Source organism: Geotrypetes seraphini, chromosome 7, assembly GCF_902459505.1.
Source record: "Geotrypetes seraphini chromosome 7, aGeoSer1.1, whole genome shotgun sequence".
Classification (NCBI taxonomy): Eukaryota; Metazoa; Chordata; class Amphibia; order Gymnophiona; family Dermophiidae; genus Geotrypetes; species Geotrypetes seraphini.
Window position 1 is genome coordinate 63,227,468 of NC_047090.1, and position 22,862 is coordinate 63,250,329.

Consider the following 22,862-nt stretch of genomic DNA (forward strand, 5'->3'; position numbering starts at 1 on the left):
CGTTCCTTAGTTCCTTGAGTACCCTTGGGTGAATGCCGTCCGGACCTGGCGATTTGTCGCTCTTTAGTCTGTCTATCTGCCTGAGGACATCCTCTTGGCTTACCTCTAGTTGGACCAGCTTTTCATCCCGATCCCCATTTACGATGTCCTCCGGTTCCGGAATATTGGATGTGTCCTCCCTCGTGAAGACTGAGGTGAAGAACTTATTTAACCTGTCTGCTATCTCTTTTTCCTCCTTTACCACTCCTTTTTTGTCTCCATCATCCAATGGCCCCACTTCTTCCCTTGCCGATTGCTTCCCCTTCACATATCTGAAGAACGATTTGAAGTTTCTTGCTTCCCCCGCCAGTCTCTCCTCATATTCTCTTTTAGCTTTTCTAACCACACGGTGACACTCCCTTTGGTGTTCTTTGTGCTCTTTTTGGTTGTCCTTTGTTTGGTCCTTTTTCCATTTTTTGAACGATGCTTTCTTGTCACTTATCGCCTTTTTCACCGCAGTTGTTATCCACGCTGGGTTTTTTGTTTGGTTTTTTTTTGCACCCCTTCCTGAATCTGGGGATGTACAGGTTCTGTGCCTCTTGCACCGTGCCCTTGAGTAGGGACCAGGCTTTTTCTACAGACTCCATCTTCCTTGCGTTACCGTTGAGTTTCTTTCCCACCAATTTCCTCATGCCATCATAATTCCCTTTTTTGAAGTTGAGTGCTGTCGCTGTTGATCTTTTCACCTTTGATGGTCCAATTTCCAGCTTGCACTGGATCATGTTGTGATCGCTGTTTCCTAGGGGTTCTAGCACCGCCACCTCCTTTGCAGGTCCCCCTAGCCCATTGAGGATTAGGTCGAGAGTTGCATCCCCCCGTGTTGGTTCGGTGACCAGCTGTTCCATGAAACAGTCCCTCGTGGTTTCCAGGAATTTGGTCTCCCTTGTGCAGTTTGAGTGCCCAATACTCCAGTCTATCCCAGGGTAGTTGAAGTCTCCCATCACCATCACGCTTCCGCTTTTGCATATCTGTCTCAGCTCAGCCTCCAGGTCCTGGTCGAGTGCTTCCGGTTGTCCAGGTGGGCGATAGTACAGGCCCAATTTTATGTCTGCTCCAGCTCCTCCAGGTAGCTTAATCCATAGTGATTCCAAGTCGTCAGCCCTTACTGTTGTTTCTATCCTGGTTGAAGGTATGGAGTCATTTATATAAAGCGCTATTCCTCCACCCTTCTTGTGTGTCCTGTCCCTCCTGTAGAGTTTGTACCCTGGTATAGCCACATCCCATTTGTTGTCGTCAGTCCACCACGTTTCTGTGACTCCTATTATGTTCAGGTCCTTTGTACTGGCTATGACTTCTAATTCTCCCATTTTGGCTCTTAGGCTCCTAGCATTAGTGTATAGGCAATTTAAGTCCTGGTTGTTTGCCTTTTCCGCTGGTTTTCCTCGTGATTTGGCGCCCCTGCCAACCTCCTCATGGGTTGCCAGCCCCCGAGCTTTGTTGTGTTCATCCCCATCCTGCGGTGTGTCTATGTTGTCCTCAGCCTGCTCCCCCATGTTTGGATGACCCTCTGGCTCCTGTTGCTCTCTCTTAGTTCTGCTTGCTAGGTTCGTTTGTGCATTTGCTCCCTGCATTGCGTCCTTGTGTCCTTTTCCCAAAAGTTCCCTCTCAGTCCCGAGCCCTCTTTTACAAATTTCTGGTTCAGTATCCTTGTTTGATACTTTGGTCCGATGTGTCGAGGTCAGGTCGACTGTCGGCTTTCCCCTTCTCCTCAGTTTAAAGCCAAGTCTATGCTGCTCTGGACGTTACGTGCCAGCAACCTCGTCCCAGCCGTGCTCAGGTGCAGTCCGTCCCTCCTGTAGAGCTTGTTCTTCCCCCAAAAAGTTGTCCAGTTCCGTACAAAGTGGAAACCCTCCTCTTCGCACCATCTCCTCAGCCAACCGTTTACTGCTTGCAGCTCGGTCTGTCTCTTAGCATCTGCCCTCGGTACTGGCAGGATCTCTGAGAAGGCTATCCTCCTTGTCCTCAGCTTCAGTTTCCTCCCCAGGATCCTGAACTGCTCAGTTAGTGTAGTCCTGTTGTAGCTCCTCCTGCTGATGTCGTTGGTTCCAACGTGGATTATCACCGCCGTCTCCTCTGTTTCAGCTCCGTCCAGGATTCTCTCTATTCTGTCAATGACGTCCTTCGTTCTCGCCCCCGGGAGACATGTCACTAGTCGGTCCTCTCTCCCTCCTGCTATGTGACTGTCCACTTCTCTCAGGATTGAGTCTCCCACTACAATTGCAGACTTCCCCTTCCTTGGTTGTCTCTCTGGTCTCAGGTCCGTGTCATGATCCGCTAGATTTTCCTCTGGGTTCTGTTGGGTCACTATCTCCTCTGTCTGTCCAGCTCCTCCGCAAGGTCCTACTCTCATGGCGTCTGGTGGATTCTGTCCAATTGTTGGTTCCACTCCGATGTGCTGTTTGTCCTGAGCCGCCACCATCCTGCAGGCCTCCTCGATGAATTTCTCGAGCTCTCTTACTTGCTCCGTGACGTGACTCTCTCCGGTGGTATCCTCCGTTGTCCAGCGCGGTTCCTCTAAGGTGCACAGTCCTTCCAGCTCCTGAACCCTGGCCTGCAGTCTCCCGACCTCATTCCTCAGGCTATCCAGGTCCTGACATCGACCGCATATGTACGCCTGCCTCCCGGAGGGGAGGTAGTCATACATATGACACTCGATGCAGTACACTGGGTAGCTCCGCTGGGTTCCTGCAGCCTCCATTTCTTTTTCCTTGCTCCTTTGGTTCCTCGGTGTGTATGAGTGGTGTCCGGCGTGCAGCTAGCTGAAAGGGTAGAGAGAGAAGAGAGTAATGAGAGAGAAAAAAAAGATTTTTGCTGCTGTCTGGGCTCCTTCTCAAGGCTCCTTCGCAAAGGCGCTCTCGCTAAGGCGAGCGCCTTTGCCGCTCGCCTTCGCTGTGCGCCGAACGGCTGGGCGCCGTTGGCTCCCTTCTTCTTATAGGGGGAGCCCGGGCCCGATGTAACCTCTGACGCGGGTGGGGGTGGGCGGAGCTAACTCTCGCCGCGACCCCGGTATAACAGCCTGCTCTGGCTGCTTCCTCCTGCCTTCCCCTCTGCCTCTCTGCTCCTGTAAAGAAAAAAGAAGAGAAAAAAAAAACGCTGCCGAGGTTTGCCTCGTGCCCTGGCTCCCTTCTTCTTATAGGGGGAGCCCGGGCCCGATGTAACCTCTGACGCGGGTGGGGGTGGGCGGAGCTAACTCTCGCCGCGACCCCGGTCTAACAGCCTGCTCTGGCTGCTTCCTCCTGCCTTCCCCTCTGCCTCTCTGCTCCTGTAAAGAAAAAAGAAGAGAAAAAAAAAACGCTGCCGAGGTTTGCCTCGTGCCCTGGCTCCCTTCTTCTTATAGGGGGAGCCTGGGCCCGAAGTAACCTCTGACGCGGGTGGGGGTGGACGGAGCTAACTCTCGCCGCGACCCCGGTCTAACAGCCTGCTCTGGCTGCTTCCTCCTGCCTTCCCCTCTGCCTCTCTGCTCCTGTAAAGAAAAAAGAAGAGAAAAAAAAAAACGCTGCCGAGGTTTGCCTCGTGCCCTGGCTCCCTTCTTCTTATAGGGGGAGCCCGGGCCCGATGTAACCTCTGACGCGGGTGGGGGTGGGTGGAGCTAACTCTCGCCGCAACCCCGGTCTAACAGCCTGCTCTGGCTGCTTCCTCCTGCCTTCCCCTCTGCCTCTCTGCTCCTGTAAAGAAAAAAGAAGAGAAAAAAAACGCTGCCGAGGTTTGCCTCGTGCCCTGGCTCCCTTCTTCTTATAGGGGGAGCCCGGGCCCGATGTAACCTCTGACGCGGGTGGGGGTGGGCGGAGCTAACTCTCGCCGCGACCCCGGTCTAACAGCCTGCTCTGGCTGCTTCCTCCTGCCTTCCCCTCTGCCTCTCTGCTCCTGTAAAGAAAAAAGAAGAGAAAAAAAACGCTGCCGAGGTTTGCCTCGTGCCCTGGCTCCCTTCTTCTTATAGGGGGAGCCCGGGCCCGATGTAACCTCTGACGCGGGTGGGGGTGGGCGGAGCTAACTATTGCCGCGACCCCGGTCTAACAGCCTGCTCTGGCTGCTTCCTCCTGCCTTCCCCTCTGCCTCTCTGCTCCTGTAAAGAAAAAAGAAGAGAAAAAAAAACGCTGCCGAGGTTTGCCTCGTGCCCTGGCTCCCTTCTTCTTATAGGGGGAGCCCGGGCCCGATGTAACCTCTGACGCGGGTGGGGGTGGGCGGAGCTAACTCTCGCCACGACCCTGGTCTAACAGCCTGCTCTGGCTGCTTCCTCCTGCCTTCCCCTCTGCCTCTCTGCTCCTGTAAAGAAAAAAGAAGAGAAAAAAAACGCAGCCGAGGTTTGCCTCGTGCCCTGGCTCCCTTCTTGCCTCGTGCCCTGGCTCCCATCTCTTCTTCAAGCTGAAGAGCCCTAGCCGCTTTAGCCTTTCCTCATAGGGAAGTCGTCCCAAGCCTTTTATCATTTTCGTTGTCCTTCTCTGTACCGTTTCTAATTCTGCTATATTTTTTTTGAGAGATGGCGACCAGAACTGCACACAATATTCAAGTTGCGGCTGCACCATAGTGTGATAGAAGGGCATTATAACATTTTCATCTTTGTCCTGATAATTCCTAATATTCTATTTGCTTTCTTATCCGCCTCTTCACATTGAGCTGAGGGACACCTAGATCCTTATCCTGGGCAGTGATTCCTAACATAAAACCCAGCATCACATAGCTATAGTTCAGGTTCCTCTTTCTCACATACATCACTTTGCACTTGCTCACATTAAACATCATCTGCCATTTTGACGCCCTGTCTTCCAAGGTCCTCTTGCTATTTTTCACAATCCTCTTGCGATTTAACAACTTTGTGTCATCGGCAAATGTAATTATCTCACTAGTTATTCCCATCTCTAGATCATTGATAAATATGTTAAAAAGCAGTGGTCCCAGCACAGACCCCTGGGGAATCCCACTATTTAACAAGTGAAAAACCAAAAACTTTTACAAACTAAAGGGCACAAAACAATCGCAATCCAAAATCACTTCAAGAGGCGGAGCCAAATTAAGATAGTGGCTTGAAGCAGGCACGGAGACACTGTCGCCAGAAAAATACTTTTTGAGCCATACCTATGGTGAAACATAAATCTAAAGTCCGGATTTTCCTGGAGGAACTCACATTTCTTACTGGACTGATGGACGCTTTTGTGCAGCACACTACCCAAACGCAGAACCTGGATGAATCCTCGACGGGAGGAGGCATGCAGACTGAGGCGTGCGAACACTCCAGTGAGGGTGCCATCTTGTCTCCAGAGGAACGGAGACCACCGCTGCGTCCTGTGGCCACAGAATCAGCACTGGAGGCTGGGCAGGCCCGAGACACTCCCCTGATGCATTATCAGACTCGGGGATCCAAATCTGAGCGGCACCAGGAGGATATGCCAGCATTGCCAGTGGAGGAGGTGGATGCAAATCAAGAGGAGGAGGATTCTATTCATATTTCCCTTTCAGCAGCAGCTCTAGGCACTGGTTTTACAGGGGAACCCAGGGTGGAACTAACTCCCCTGCAGAGACCTAGGGTCTTCAATATGGAGACGATATGGGAGGCTATATCTAGTTTACAGTCTTCTTTGGGTAGTCAAATGCAACAGCTTTCTAATCGGTGCACAGCAGTACTTTCGGAACAAGTGGAAATTAAGAATAGAATATCAAGCCTGGAAGATAAGTCTTTGGACTATGAAACCAGACTAAAAACTTTGGAATCACAAGCCTTGGTCTGGGTTAAAGATAGCGGGAATTTGCACTTTAAATGTGAAATGTTGGAAAATGTAACCTTAGGGTTTTAAATTTTCCAAAAGATTTGACAATTACACCAATGGAAATGTTTAAAAGATATATGAATGAGGTTTTGAAGGTATCTGAGCCAACCTGTCCACCTATCTCACAAATTTATTACCTACCTACCTACTAAGATAAAATCACAGAGTCCTAATCAGCAGAATCTTTCTGCTGATAGTTTGGACTTGACTAATTTCCTTGAGAGGTCGGATGTGGAACCTCAGGTTCCTGTAACATTATAAGTTTCCCTTGCTATTGACTCAGACAGGGAATAGTTGTTTTTTAGATATACTGTAGAGATGTTTCCTTTATGACTTGTAAAGTACGGATGTATCCAGATGTATCTAGATCTACCCAGAAAAGAAGAAAACAATTCTTACTTTTGAGACCACAGGTCCTATAGTTGAGGACAACTTTCACATTGCGATACCTCTGTAAATGTGTAATAGTTTATAGAAAAAAATAGATATGTTTTAATGAGCCACAGCAGCTATCTACATTTATTTCTGTTAAAGGCCAGGTAACTTCCACCTCTTGATAAGGATATCCAAGTAGAACTGCTCAATGAAAAATGGTTTGGGGGTTATCAAGCCTCTTCTTTAATTTTCCTTAAAAATTGTTCTTGGAATCATATTACTCAGTTTATTTTTTAGCTCCGGCTCCAAAATTGTGGACTAATTATACTCTGAATTATTTAGTTAATATTCTGGAAAATTATGGATTGAGAACATCAGTTCTTATTGTTTAGACTATTTCAGTTCACTGTATTTTTTCCTATTTTGGGTAGATGTTTTTGTCAAAAGTTTAAAATGCATAAATAAAGAATTTTAAAAAAACCCACAAAATCCCTTCAAGAAAATAAGTGCTGATCTCTGGTCTGGAAAGGCTGCAAACAGCTTATTTAATCTTCAGTTATTCAAGTAAATGATTTGTTGAGAAGGAGGAAAAAGCCTCAGACTCTGACCTGCCGCAATCACTTTTTAATGCAAGCAGGCACAAACTTAGGAGATCCCTCTTTCGTAGCGGAGTAAGGAGGCTAGTTTCCATTGTGAAAAAGCACTGGAGCATTCTACAATTATATCCTGTGTTTCAAGGGAAAGAGTTAAGAATTGCTATTAGTAGAAATTGCAGTCTAGAAGAGATATTGTGTCCTGGAGACACGGAACACAGAATAATGACCAATGAGACAGGTGGATATATGTTTTAGAACTTTTAGGTTTGGGGAACACAGGAGTAGTTTAAATTGTGGAAGATTGGAAGAACCACTAATCCAGCATTGTGTGCAATGGAATCACCAATTTACTTTACTCAAATGTTGCATCGTAGATCACATTTTGAAGGTTGAATGACAGAAAAAGGACTGATTAGATGAGAACAGGAATGGATTTTTCAACTGATGTCTGAGGAACCCAAAGGTTTAAATTCCAGAATAGACTGGCATCTATTTTTTTTTTTAATCTGAATAGTTGGAAATCATTTTTTGGAATGATTTTAGGAGACTTTTCTGAACGATTTTGAATGTCTTTAACTCCGCCAAAGTATTTTGCAGCACTGCTATCAACTAAAAGAATAAACCAAAGAACAGTTTTCAAATACAGTATCGACACTTTGCACACCATTTTGTTAATAAATTAAGGCTATCCTCTTCAGCACACATTTACATTTTTATGTCTGCAACATCTGCTCACCTCATTCTCTGGTTTGTATTTTCTGGGAGCATTACCAACTGTTTAGAAAACCTATCAGAGGTCAGCACAATCATGGCATCATGATGACATCAACAGCCATGAAAGAAAAGATCCGATTCTGCGGCAGCCATTTTGCAGTACTAGTGAGCATGGAGCACAAGTGCTAGAGTGAGTATTTTTAGCTTTTCTGGTTTTGGGGAGGCTGTTTTCACATGACAATCTTATTTAAGTTTGTTATAGTTAAGCCTGGTTCGCCCTGATGCAGCTTCAGTGAAATGCTGGCTGGCCATCATCTGTTTTGGCTGAATTGCAAAATGAGCATGGTATGATATTTGGCTGAGCTTCATGTGCACAGCCAAATCCTACAGACACTTGGAATTTACAGTTTAATGTATAATCCAATCCAAACCTTAGGGCTGTTTTACAAAGCGCTGTAAAGGCCCTGAAGCCCATATAGATTTATAGAGCTTCGGGGCTGTTGCCAAACGACAGCTGCTAGCATGGCTTTGTAAAACAGGCCCTTAGTCTAGAATACCGAGTCTAGTATACTGAGTCATCCCAACCATGGGGCTCGATCTGGTTCACAAAAAGTTAAATAAAGGACAAGGAAAGTGAATAATTGGACAAGGAAGTCATCAATTGCAATCCCTTATTTGTCAGTTAAAAATTTCTGAAATAGATAAGTCTTTAAAGTTTTCCGAAAAATGTTCAGAGAAGTCTAATTTCTGTAGGAAGATCATTCCAAATTTTTACAAAAGTTTTGTCTACTGTTGAGCTGGCGGCTCTGCCCACAGTCTCTAGCAAAGGGAATCCCACTCCGGATTGATTCCTGGGTCACCCTAACAAGTGATGCCATCTTGTTTGGCTGGATGGCTTTTGCAGCAGTTACCCTGTTCAAGGACAGTAGACTCCATCTTGGCCGAAATGGTTTATCAACAAGCTAGAACTGTGAGCCATTCATCTGGTGCTACAATGACTGCAGGCTTTCCTGGATGGCAAAGCAGTCAGAATCTTCTCCAACAATGCCACTGCAGTGGCCTATGTCAACAGGAAGGGATGCACCAAGAGTGCTCCACTCTGGCAGGAAGCGAAAGCATTGTTCTGTTGGGCAGAAACTCACCTGCAGTTGATGTCTGTGGCGCAAGTGAACGATATTCAAGTGGATTATCTCAGCAGACAGACATTAGACCCCGGAGAGTGGTCATTGTCTCTGAAAGCATTCCAGACCATTTTGAGATGATTGGGTTATCCTGACGTTCCACCTTATGGTGATTGCAAGGAATAAAAAGGTGACTGGATTCTTCAGCCAAATATACAAACATGGAAATGCAGGGCTAACACACCCTGGTTTTAGGACATCAACCTTTAATTGCTTTATTTTCTTTGGTTTAAATAGATCTCTCTCAAATTACAGAGTAAACTTGCAGCATGAATTAAGTTTTCCAATTTAAAGCTCTTTTAAGCATAATCAAGTGGTCTATGTGTCCTTTTTAAATACAATGTTTAAGTAGCTGATAATAGTTGTTTAGTCTGAACAAGGATATGTATTATGCTAGATAAAGAAGTGTGGTTGCAGTGTTAGTCTACTTCAAAATATCATGCCACAAAAATTGAGTTTGATTCTTTGAAACATTCAGGTAGTTTGGATATGCTAGTTAAGTAGTTCCCTACTGTTTACTGTTTCTCAAGTGGTATAAGACAATAATGAAGTTTGCCAGAACATAAAATGGCATCGTTAATGTATTTTTTTTTTTCAGTTCAACAAGTTTTATTATTTTAATAGTAAGATACAGAAAACCAAGTGCACAACAAGGTGTAGGGACAAATAAAACCACCACATCAGATAGTATATTACATACATAGTATAAAAGTAACATAAGCTTCATACACAGTATGTGAAAAGTATAATAATAAGTAATACTCGACAAGATTGTTCAAGAGATGCAATCTACATAATGCTATTAATACCAAAGAACAGTTTCAATATATTGTATTACAATATGAAAATAATGGCTCCCAAGTATTGTAATAGGAGCTGAAAGTATTAGATTTTTCTGCATTAGCCCTTTCATATTTAGCTGTCAGACAAAGGGCTCCTTCTACAAAGGTGCGCTAGTGTTTTTAGCGCATGCACCGGATTAGCTCGTGCTATAGCATGCACTACCTGAAAAACTATCGCCTACTCAAGAGGAGGTGGTAGCGGCTAGTGCGCACAGCATTTTAGCTGTGGCACGCGCTATTCCGCGCGTTAAGGCCCTAATGCACCTTTGTAAAAGGAGCCCAAAGTGTATTCCACCATGTGTTGTAGTCTATCTCAGAAAGATTTTTCCAATTATGTAATACATTTTGTAAGGCAAGGGTAACCATAATACAAAATAGTTTGGAACCACAAAATGATAAAGGCAGAGACTCATCCAGACAACCAAAAATGATTTGTGAATAAGTAATATTTATTGGAAGAGAGAGCACATCTGTTATAGTGTGATGTACTCGTCCCCAATAAGTTTGAATAAGAGGATTCTCTCCAACAAAATCGATGTTGCCACTCCTTCTTTATGCTAGTCATGTAAATTGCAGCAAAGTTAATGTATTTTAATGTTTTTCCATGGTTTGCTATAGTAAATGTTATAAAATATCCAGAGCCTATTTGTGCAGGAATCACTGCATGCTAATTTCTGTGTTAAAACAGTTCATATGCAAGATGTAATATTAGGGCAGGCAATGGGTAAAGACTTTTGCTTCAGAGTTAAGGCAGGACATGGGGTCCTGCGTACTAAGCTGTGGTTGAAAGGGGCCTTCGTGCACCCTTATGTGGAGTTTTCCTGTGCCATGTGCTAATGTTACCATTACATTGAATTTATTCCACTAAAGCCCTTATGAGTTCATGGTGAATAACAATATATTTCTATTACTGGGAACAAACCCAGTTAAACGTAATGCAATGACAAATATTCAGATAGAACATTAACAGTAGACGATGATAAATTTCAAGATAAAATCTTTTTTTAAACAAGAATGACTTATAACGTTTTCTAAAAATAGTGTATTGAACTACTGATCTTATTAAAATAGGGAGATCATTCCAAATTAAAGGAGCCTGATAAAAGAAGGATGCCTTCCATTGAACAAATGATCTGATTGTCTTTGGGGAGGGAAATTGAAGCTAGACTTGCTTCTGTACCATATGACCTGGTCTTCCTGCTAGTAATGAAATCAATTCATAGAAACATAGAGTATGACGGCAGAAAAGGGCCGTTGGCCCAACAAGTCTGCCACTCGAATAACCCACCCCCCTAAGCACTTCCTTGAAGTAAACCCATATGTTTATCCCATTTATTCTTAAAATCGAGCACGTTGTTGGCCTCTACTACCTGAATATGGTACCTGGCCATTAGTGTGCAGGCATTAAAATGATTACTGCTTGAGCACTTACCACCACCCATTTTGTAGGTGGTGAAGGCTCATGCAATTATTCTGCACTAATCAGTTAGTGCATGGTAATCCTTTGTTATTTATTAAATTTAATATACTGGTAATGTAGACATGCTTACTGATTAGCATAGACACACTCTTTCTCTGCTCCCCAGACATGTACTCTCAACCAAAAACTTAAAACTCTTTTAGCGTGCAGGTAGCATACACCAATTTGGAACTTACTACAGGATGCCTGAGCGTGTTCCAAGGAAACCCTTTTAAGCTGTGTCAAGCACTTAGTACAGTTTAGTAAAAGGACCTCTGACTTTTTAATGTGGCAAATAATGCAGAAAAGTTAATGCCACCTCATGAAGTGCTGTTAAATCAGTATAGCAAGTGCTGTTAAATCAGTATAGCAACTTTTTCTCTGAGTTGACTTTCAAAATACATAGAACATCCTTAATGATTAACATAGAGGAGGTTTTGAAGATACATTGATTAGCCAGTCACTTATCTGAGGAAGCTGATGTTGAGAAGAGAAAGGGAGGGGAAAGGCAGATAAAAAAAGCAGATGGTTGGCCATGAACTGCAGAGAAGTATCTTTTACACTTTTACACTCACATAATATCTTGCTTTCTCCTTTCTATGTCCAAAGACATATATAGGCTGACAGTTTAGGTTGTCTGTATACCACAAAATTGCCTGCTGTTCTGTGCTTTGGGAACAAATTAAGCACATGTTAAGTATTTAAATAAGAGAGATAATGAATTTCTAAGCTCATCTCCTCCACATAAGAACATAAGAATTGCCACAGCTGGGTCAGACCAGTGGTCAATCATGTCCAGCAGTCCGCTCACACGTCAGCCCTTTGGTCAAAAACCAGTGCCCTAACTGAGACTAACCCTACCAGCGTATGTCCTTGTTCAGCAGGAACTTGTCTAACTTTGTCTTGAATCCCTGGAGGGTGTTTTCCCCTATGACAGACTCCGGAAGAGTGTTCCAGTTGTCTACCAATCTCTGGGTGAAGAAGAACTTCCTTACGTTTGTATGGAATCTATCACCTTTCAACTTTAGAGAGTGCCCTCTCGTTCTCCCTACCTTGGAGAGGGTGAACAACCTGTCCTTATCTACTAAGTCTATCTCCTTCAGTACCTTGAATGTTTCGATCATGTCCCCTCTCAATCTCCTCTGTTTGAGGGAGAAGAGGCTCAGTTTCTCTAATCTTTCGCTGTACGGCAGCTCCTCCAGCCCCTTAACCATCTTAGTCACTCTTCTCTGGACCCTTTCGAGTAGTATCATGTCCTTCTTCTAACTTTCTCATAGCCATATAGTTGTGAAAAAATGAATGGTACTGGGGTGAGAGAGAAGGCTAGTATGCCAATCCTATATCAGCAGCTATTAATATTCAGAAACTTCTATTACTACCATACCTTGTATGCAAGGATGCCTTCCCACTTGACATGCGAGCAGAGGTTCCTCAGCCATAGGCATTGCTATTGGGAGGGCATGGAGACAAGTGCCCCCCAATACAATTGGTTCCCCCCACCCTTTGCCCCTGTGACAGGTTGTACATTCTGTCATCAGGAAACCAGTATAAAAAGACAGCCTAGATTTAGGTCTGACTGAGGACTCAAGGGTGGGACTAACTGAGACTTATTTCTATATTGTTTTGCCTACAGTGAAAGTGACTATTCTGTAAGGAAAATCGACCTTAAAGGCAGTTCCCTATATCCTCTTTGTCTATAGAGAAGTGACCCAAGTGTCCTTGGGGTATTCCCCATTTAAACTCATGTTTGGAAGTCAGCCCTAAAACCTTTTAGAAGTAGTGAGAGAAATGTGGTTAGGACCCAAGGAAAATAGAACTTCAGTACCCGACGTACAACAGCAGCTGAGGAACAGGTTAAGAAAGATAAGGAAAAGTGCTAGACAGAACCTAGAGAAATCCCAAGATCGCCAGAAAACTTATGAACAAAAGTCCAAGGAACAAGGTTTTCATGGCCAAGACAAGGTATTGATAATGATGCTTACCTCAGCCAACAAGTTGATGGCTCAATGGAAAGGACCCTTTGAAGTATAGCGCTACTGAGCAGGGACCGTCTCTTAAATATGTTGTACAGCACAGCGTATGCCTATCAGTGCTATAGAAATGTTAAATAGTAGAAGTATCAAGGTAATTGTGCCCAGTCACAAATAAGATTAAATAGAGTGAGAGGTAGCTGAAATGTTACAACTAGGGGTCATTGAGGAATTAATTAGTGAATGGTTCTGAAAACCAACAGATCAACCCAGCAGCAGTAGCATAACAGGCTGCCTTTAGTCATCCTGTGGGTCTTCCATCTGCTGTGTCTTACCTCCTCTGATTCAATTTCCTATGGGTGAGATACCCCTGACACAACTTTCCTGTTTACACAAGGACGAGACGCAGCAGAAGGATCTGACATCAGCTCAGACAGTCTGTTATTGCTGCAGGGGCTGCTAAGAAAAAACAGGTTTGATGGACTGAGGGAAGGGGAAGGAGAAGAGAAAGCGATCTGGACTCTGGGAGGAGGGATTGAAGAAAGGAGGTGGTGCTGGTCTTGGGGGGCTAGATGGTCTGAGGAAGAAGGTATGTTGGACTCAAGGAGGGGGGAGTTGAAGGAAGAAGATCCTGCATTCATGGTAGGGGCTGAGGGGAAAAAGGAAGTGGGCTAGGAAGAAAGAGTTTGTTGGACTACCAAAAGAGGGACTGGGGAAAAAAAAGTTGATGCTGGACTCACGGTAGGAGCTGAGGGAAAAAGCAGGAGTAGTACTGAATTCAGGAGGAGACCAAGGGATAAAGAGAGTTGTTGGACTTGGGGGGATGGGGAGGAGGGTCAAAAGGGAGAGTTGCTGGATTCTTGGGATGGGGCTGAGGGAAGAACAGTGACGTACCTAGCATATGTGACACACGGGGCCCATCATTTTTTGGCACCCACCCATCTGTACGAAAAACAGGATTTTTAGTAACAATCCACACATCACACATGAGTACCTAGGAAAAGGCAGCATCTTACATATGCAGTAAGCAGTACAACATCAATACACCCATTATAAAACTAAACAAGCCAGACTAGTACAGATCAATCCTACACCTTCAATCCTAACAGAAAACCATGTCTTTTGAACACACAGAACACAGAAAACACCTTTGCCTAGTATGGAATATGTAATCACAAACTAACCCCTCCCCCTTTTACAAAACTGTAGTGTGGATTTTAGCCACAGTGGTAACAGCTCTGATGCTCATAGAATTCTGTGCATCAGAGCTGCTACCACCACGGCTGGCGCTAAAAAAACGCTCCACAGTTTTGTAAAAGGGGGGATAAAATAGAAATACATAGACAAAGGTTAAATTGAACCAGCAAGAAGCTGGACTTTGCATACAATGCAACACCACAGAAACAGTGACACATGTCTCCTAAAGCAATAAATAAATAGAAAATTTTTTTCTACCTTTGTCTTCTCTGGTTTCTGCTTTCCAAATCTTCTTGTTACTCTCTTCCTTCCATCCACTGTCTGCCATCTCTCTGCCCCTATATGGCATCTTCTCTCCTTCATTGCCCCTTCCAGAAACTGTAGGCCTCCCCCTTCCATCTCTCCTTGCACCCCCATTGGTCTGGCATCTCTTTCCTCTCCTTCCCTCTCCCACACCTCTCTTCTGCAATCCCTTTCCTTCCTCATTTTCCCTTTCAAATTACTTTCTGCATCTATCTAGATTACGTTCTTACTACCCTCTCATCAATTTCCTTTTTTACTGTCTACCTACAGCTCGCAACCTCTTTCCCTCACCCCCTCCAGTATTTCCCTAACTCAATCCTTTTCCCCCATCATATGCCCTCCTTTTATTTATCCCCTCCTTCCATCATCTGTCCTCTTCTCTCTCCCCACTTCCATCAGCATCTGCCCCCTTTCGCTCCCTACAACCCAATTCCATGTAGTATCGTTCCCCCTTATGTCTCTTTCCCTGCAATTCCTTCAGCATCTGCCCCTTTCTCTCCCTCCACCACGCATCCATACCACTCTGACCCTTTGTCACCCTTCTGCATGATTCCATATCACCCTGACCCCTCTTTGTCACCCTTCAGCGTGATTCCATATCACCCTGACCCCCCTTTGTCACCCTGAACCATGTTTCCATAGCACCCTGACCCCCCTTTGTCACCCTTTACCATGTTTCCATAGCACCCTGACCCCCCTTTGTCACCCTTCACCATGTTTCCATAGCACCCTGACCCTCCTTTGTCACCCTTCACCATGTTTCCATAGCACCCTGACCCCCCTTTGTCACCCTTTACCATGTTTCCATAGCACCCTGACCCCCCGTTTGTCACCCTTCACCATGTTTCCATAGCACCCTGACCCCCCTTTGTCACCCTTTACCATGTTTCCGTAGCACCCTGACCCCCTTTTGTCACCCTTTACCATGTTTCCATAGCACCCTGACCCCCCTTTGTCACCCTCCACACCCTTTCATGCCACCCTAACCTCCTTTCTTTCTCCGTCCCAAAGATCCCGCGATGACTGCTTCTGCTCCGATGGAAGAGGTAAGTGACGTCAGAGGGGGCTGGGCCGGCAGACACAGTTAGTTGCGGCAAGATCCCGCGATGACTGCGGCTGCCGGTCTCCCCCGACGTCACTTACCTCTTCCCAATCATCGCGGGACCTTCTTCACTTCAGCGCGGCTGCCGACTCTGCTCTAAGTAGGGCAGCCGTGCTGAAGTGCGGTTTGAAGCAGCGTGGGAGGTTCCGGATCCGGCCGGCTGTGCACCCCCTTGGAGCGTGCACCTGTGGCAGACTGCCCCCCCCTGCCTCCTCCCTTGGTACACCATTGGGGAAGAAGGAGAGATTTGGAACTCGAAGGAGGGCTTAGGGAAGAAAAGGGAGAGGTCCTAGACTTGTAGGGGGGAAGGGAGATGTGCTGAACCCATGGGGGGGAGTATGAGTGATGGAAGGGGACAGATTCTGTACCTGCAGAGGTAGGGGGATAGAAGAGTTGCCAAAATATGGGTGAGGGAACCAGGGAGAGAAGAGGAAGAAGGCAGACTATTGTTGGGGTACTAGGTAGAAAGGGAGATGGCGGACCATGGGGAGGAGCTGGGGGTAGGAGAAATGGTCCATAAGGGGAAGGGAGAGAGAGTTGTTGGACTCACAAGAGATGCAGGTACACAAACCCTGATGTTGTGCTCCTTCCTTGGTTGTGTAGGTGGTAACCCATACTTAGCAGGCTTTCACTTCTGGTATGCAGTTTGCTGCTTACACAACCTGGGAAGGTACATAGCATTGTGATTTCTGTAGCTGTGACTCCTGGCATCAGGTTGGGTTTCCCATGTAGGTTGTCCTCTCCAAGCCGTTGACCTGCTGAGCACAGAACTGTATTTGGGGGAGGGGGATTGGGAAGGGAGAGAGAGTGAGGGGGGGACAGAAAGCTGCTGCAACTTAGGGATGAAAGGAAAAGGAGAGTGAACAAGGAGTTGTTGGGCCATAACAGGGAAGGGGGTAAGAAGAGGGAACAAGGATTGATGTACAATAAAAGTGAAGAGGGAGAGAAGGCACAGGAAAATGCTGGACCATAGGGTCAGAAGGGAGAAGGGACGGAGTTGCTGATTCATAAAGATGAAGGGGGAGACAGGGGGGGCAGGTAATTGCTGGACTATAAGGAAGAAGGGGGAGACTAGGGAATTGTTAAACTATAAGGGGGAAGGGGGAGAGAGGAGACAGGGAATTGCTGGACCATAAGGGGGAAGGGGGGAATACCGCAAAGGAAATTAATGACTAAAGGGAGAAGGGGCAAGACAGAGGCTAGGGAATTGTTGGACCATAGAGTTGGAGGTAATGGGAAGTTACTAGACTATAGGGGTTTAAGAGAAGGGAGAGGGGATAGGGAAATTCAGGACCATAGAAGTGGAGATGCTGGGCTACAAAGGTGTAAGAAGGAGAGGGAGGGGAGATACGTGGCATGGTGGAACCATGTGAGAAAGACTATAGGGTTCTCAAGGAGATAACTGAGAGGAGGACAGTAAGTACAGAGGGTAGCATTGTACTTATGGCAGGGGTGTCAAAGTCCCTCCTCGAAGGCTGCAATCCAGTTGGGTTTTCAAGATTTCCCCAATAAATATGCATGAGATCTATTTGCACGCACTGCTTTCATTGTATCCTAATAGATTTCATGCATATTTATTGAGGAAATCCTGGAAACCCAACTGGATTGCGGCCCTCGAGGAGGGACTTTGACAGCCCTGACTTATGGGGAGTGGATGAAAGAGATGGGAATAGGAAGCCAGGGAAGGAGTGAGACTGGAGATGTAGGAGTGAGAGGAGGAGATGGAAAGTTGATAGGTACTGGCAAATGATTTATAAGTGGAAGATTGAATTATAAGTGGAAGACTGAAGAGTGTAAAGATGAAATTTGAGGGGAGAGATAGAAAAGAAAGAAAATATATCAGTCAGATATAATGAGGCAATAGGAAAAGATAAGATGAAAGTGGAGAAAGGACAAATAGACCCCACTCTTTGCAAAGAAAGCAGAAGAAAGACAGAAAAAAGTAAACTGGGACCAACATGCTTGGATAAATAAAACATCCAGACAAAAGTAGAAAAAAAAAGTGTTTTATTTTGAATTTATTTGGTGGAATATGTTAGCCTTTGGAAATCATGGATATCTTTGTATATTTTTTATCCCAGGACAAGCAGGCAGCATATTCTTGACTGATGGGTGACGGCACCGACGGAGCCCCGGTACGGACAATTTTAGAGTGATTGCACTCTAAGAACTTAGAAAGTTCTAGCTAGGCCGCACTGTGCGTGCGCGAGTGCCTTCCCACCCGACGAAGGCACGCGGTCCCCAGTTTCTTAGTTTCCGCGGAGCTAAGAAGACGCGTGTTTCCAACGGCTGTTGGATATATCTTTTTCACCTTCCCGCTCGCGCATTTTTCTTTGTGAAACTTTTCACGTTTTCTTTTTTTATTCTTTTCTTGATTACCATTAAAAAAAAAGTCTTCTTTTTTTCGACTTTTTTCGGTCGGCCCCGGCGGGGCCTGTTGACACCATCGAATTATCGGGCTTTGATTTTGCTACTGCCGTTTTTCCCTTCATGCCCCCTTCACCGGGTTTTAAAAAGTGTCAGCGGTGTGCACGCCCTATTTCCTTATCTGACCTGCACAAGTGGTGCCTTCAGTGTTTGGGTCCGGACCATAGGGCTGAGACGTGCACCCGCTGTAGTTCTCTTCAAAAGAGGACTTTGAAGAATCGCCAAATTCAACAGCAGATTCTTTTCGGTGCCGCTATGGAAGTTCCACCGGCATCGACCCCGCCATCGGCAACTTCCTCCAAGTCGGCACCGGTCGTTTCGACACCGCAAGATGTATCTTCGGGTGTCGCACCCCACAGGTAAGCCGGCTAAGAAGCCATCCCCTACAGTTCTTGGCCTGCCAGTCGAACATGCAGTGAGCCAAGTCCTGCAGACTGTGCGCTGGCCCCGCAAACGCTCCACTCCCATTGAAGTGACTGCCTCTTCATCGGCATCGACTTCGTCTGAGCGTCGAGCTGCACCGCAGGTATCGAGCAAGAAAAATGCGGTACCGGTGCCATCGGGACCGTCTCTGGATGAGTGCATAGCATCCATCCTCCAGGTCCAGCTTAAGGAGCAATTACAACACCTGCTCCCGGCTCTATTGACTCCAAACCTTCCCGTGTCGGTCCCTACTGAGCCTCCGGTACCGATTGTCGATCAGCCTATTTTGTCGGCATCGACGTTATCGGCACCGCTTAAATCTGCCTCTTCTATATCTATGCCTATTTTATCGGCAGAGCCAAAGTCTCTTCGTCGAGCTGCTCATGCTGTCTCTGATCCGGTACCGCTCTCCGACACCGGTACCGCTTTACAGTCGCCAGGAACGGTGTCGATGCGTTCCGGCAAATCGGTATGCAAGACCAGGCATACTGAATCCTCTACTCCTCTATCTCAGGGCCGTCTTCCATCGGTACGTGACCCTGATTTATGGGATGACTCCGAGGATCCCCTCGGTACCGAGGAGGATTTTTCATCGGACGAGGCTGACCCATCAGTGCAGGATTCTGCTAGTAAGCCAGAGCACTCTTCCTTCACTAAATTTCTTAGGGAGATGTCAGACACCCTTTCTCTCCCCTTGGAGTCTGATTCTAAGAAGTCAAAAGCATTCCTGGATGCTTTGGACTTTGACCAACCTCCCAAAGAATTTTTAAAATTACCCCTTCATGATATCTTAAGGGAAACTTTTTACAAAAATCTGGAGACTCCTCTCACCATCCCAGGAGCTCCAAGGAAATTGGAATCACTTTATAAAGTGATCCCTATTCCAGGGTTTGACAAACCTCAGCTTCCACACGAATCTTTACTGGTGGAATCGACCCTCCAAAAATCTGCAGGCTCAAGTGTGTATGCCTCTGTTCCTCCTGGCAGAGAGGGCAAGGCTATGGACAAATTTGGTAAACGACTTTACCAGAATGCTATGTTGGCCAACCGTTCAGGTAACTATGCATTCCACTTCTCCTTTTACCTGAAACATCTTATCCAGCAGATGGCACTTTTCAAAAATATATTCCTGACCGCAAGCTTTCTGCTTTTCAGCAATGCACTGCCAGTCTCTTGCAGCTCAGGAAGTTTATGGTCCGCTCCATCTAGGACACTTTTGAACTGACATCCCGAGATACTGCTATGTCTGTAGCGATGAGACGATTGGCATGGCTTCGCGTCTCAGACCTTGATGTGAACCACCAGGACCGCCTTGCCAATGCTCCCTGCCTGGGTGATGAGCTGTTTGGAGAATCTCTGGATACCACCACCCAGAAACTTTCGGCTCATGAGACGAGGTGGGATACCTTATTGAAAAATAAAAATAAACCTCCTCCTCTTCGTCCTTTTAGGCAGCAGACGTCATACCAGTGCCGGTTCTCTGCTCGGCCAATTCAGCCTCATCCTCCTCAGCCTCGGAGACAACGGCAGCAACAGCACCAACAGGCTCATCAACAACAGCCACCTGCAATGAAACCTGTTGCCCAGCCTAAACCAACTCAGCCCTTTTGACTCTCTTCTCCAGAGCATTGCCAGTCTTCCTCCCTCATGTCCTCTTCCACAGCTTATAGGAGGTCGACTAAACATTTTTCTGGCTCGATGGGAGGTAATCACCACCGATCAGTGGGTGCTCTCTATTATCGCCTACGGCTACTCCCTCAACTTTCAGACATCTCCGCCGTTAGGCCTGCCAAAAGAGTCTGCTTCCAACAAGTCTCGGTCCCTCCTTCTCGCTCAAGAGGTTCAATCCCTCCTTCTTCTCAATGCCATCAAAGAAGTTCCTCCAGATCAGCGAGGTCAGGGATTTTACTCCAGGTACTTTCTAGTCCCCAAAAAGACCGGAGACCTCAGACCTATATTAGATCTCAGAGATCTCAACAAATGTTTGGTCAAGGAGAAGTTCAAAATGCTCTCTCTTGCCACCCTCTACCCTCTTCTCACTCAAGGCGACTGGCTATGCTCCCTTGATCTCAAAGAGGCCTATACACATATTCCTATCCATCTGACGTCCAGGCAATATCTACGCTTTCTCATCAATCAACATCATTATCAGTACAAGGTGCTACCCTTCGGTCTGGCCTCCTCTCCCAGGGTATTCACCAAGTGTCTGATTGTGGTAGCAGCCTATCTCCGCTCTCACAATTTTCAAGTCTTCCCTTATCTGGACGACTGGCTGATCAAGGCTCATTCCCCTCAGGCGGTTCTGCTTGCCACCAACCAGACCATTCACTTCCTTCAACTGTTGGGTTTCGAAATCAATCTACCCAAGTCGCACCTCATTCCAACCCAGCGACTTCAGTTCATTGGAGCCATTCTGGACACTGTTCTGATGAGGGCGTTTCTTCCATCCAACCGCCTTCATCTCTGTCGGCAGGTGTTTCAACAGATTACCATCTCAGCAAATCACATGATGGTGCTCTTGGGGCACATGGCTTCGACAGTACATGTCACACCTTTTGCACGTCTCCACCTGCGCACTCTTCAATGGACCCTAGCGACCCAGTGGTCCCAAACGACGGATCCTTGCTCACAACACATATCTTTGACATCGTCTCTTCGACAGTCGCTTCTTTGGTGGTTGACATCTTCAAATCTATCCAGCGGTCTTCTGTTCCATTTACCTCATCATCATCTCGTGATCACCACAGACGCATCCCCTTATGCCTGGGGAGCTCACTTGATCGAATTCCAAACTCAGGGGTTTTGGACTGCCCAGGAAAAGAAACACCACATCAATTTCCTGGAACTCCGAGCAATGTTTTATGCCCTCAAGGCTTTTCAACATCTTCTCTTTCCTCAAGTACTACTCATTTGCACAGACAATCAAGTTGCAATGTACTACATCAACAAACAGGGAGGGACGGGCTCTCGCCTGTTGTGTCAGGAAGCCCAACGGATTTGGTCTTGGGCGACAGCTCGTCGTTTATTCCTGAAGGCTGTCTACAGTCAAGGAGAGCAGAATTCCTTAGCAGACAATCTCAGCAGAATTCTCCAACCTCACGAATGGACTCTCGACCCCTTGACTCTCCAGTCCATTTTCACTCAATGGGGCACTCCTCAGGTGGACCTTTTTGCAGCTCCTCACAATCATCAACTGCCCCTGTTTTGCTCCAGACTCTACTCCCCTCACCATCTGGCACCCGATGCATTTCTCCTGGATTGGACCAATCTCTTCCTATATGCATTTCCCCCTCTACCGCTCATGCTGCGGACATTGTTCAAGCTCAGGAGGGAACAAGCCACCATGATTCTCATCGCTCCACGGTGGCCCAGGCAACATTGGTTTTCCCTTCTACTTCAACTCAGTTCCAGGGAACCCATAATTCTTCCACTGTTTACTTCTCTGCTTACTCAGCATCAACAGTCCCTACTGCATCCCAACTTACAGTCTCTGCACCTGACAGCTTGGTATCTCTCGGGCTAACTTCGGCTCACTCACTCCTTTCTCAGCCTGTCCGTTCTATCATTGATGCTTCCAGGAAATCGGCCACCCTTCAGTGTTATCAACAGAAATGGTCTCGGTTTTCTTCCTGGTGCCTCTTACATCACCATAATCCCATGTCTCTAGCAGTGGGACTGGTGTTGGACTATCTTCTTTCCTTGTCTGACTCTGGTCTCAAATCTACTTCTATCAGAGTTCATCTCAGTGCCATTGTTGCCTTTCATGAGCCTATTTATGGAAAACCCCTCTCTGCTCATCCTTTGGTTTCCAGGTTCATGAGGGGCCTTTTCAATGTGCCCTCTCCTGTGGTCTGGGATCTCAATGTGGTTCTTTCTGCTTTTGAACCTTTGGCCACAGCACATTTCAAATTTCTCACTTGGAAAGTGGTCTTCCTTATAGCTCTCACTTCTGCCAGGAGGGTCAGTTAGTTACATGTACTAGTGGCCGATCCACCTTTCACTGTTTTTCACCATGATAAGGTGGTTCTACATACACACCCAAAGTTTCTCCCTAAGGTTGTGTCTGACTTTCATCTTAATCAGTCCATTGTCCTACCTGTTTTTTTCCCGAAGCCTCCAGGTGAACAGGCTTTACATACCTTGGACTGTAAACGTGCTTTGGCTTACTATCTCGAACGCACTAAACCTCACAGATCATCTCCTCAACTGTTTTTGTCTTTTGATCCTAACAAAATGGGTCATCCTGTATCTAAACGCACTCTATCCAATTGGCTTGCTGCTTGCGTTTCATTCTGTTATGCTCAGTTGAGCCTGACACTGGAAGGTTCTGTCACGGGCCACAAAGTTAGAGCTATGGCAGCGTCTGTAGCTTTCCTCCGCTCCACTTCCATTGAGGAAATCTGCAAGGCTGCTACTTGGTCCTCAGTTCATACTTTTACATCTCACTATTGTCTGGATGCATTCTCCAGACG

General features: G+C 46.2%; 2 protein-coding genes across 6 annotated transcripts in view; one reads left to right on the forward strand and one right to left on the reverse strand.

The window, feature by feature from the left end:
- Positions 1-22,862, reverse strand: part of MPPED1 (metallophosphoesterase domain containing 1) — a 435,376-nt gene that overhangs the window by 301,448 nt on the left and 111,066 nt on the right. The gene's annotated exons all lie outside the window — the stretch shown is intronic.
- Positions 1-22,862, forward strand: part of SCUBE1 (signal peptide, CUB domain and EGF like domain containing 1) — a 545,901-nt gene that overhangs the window by 56,517 nt on the left and 466,522 nt on the right. The window lies entirely within an intron of this gene.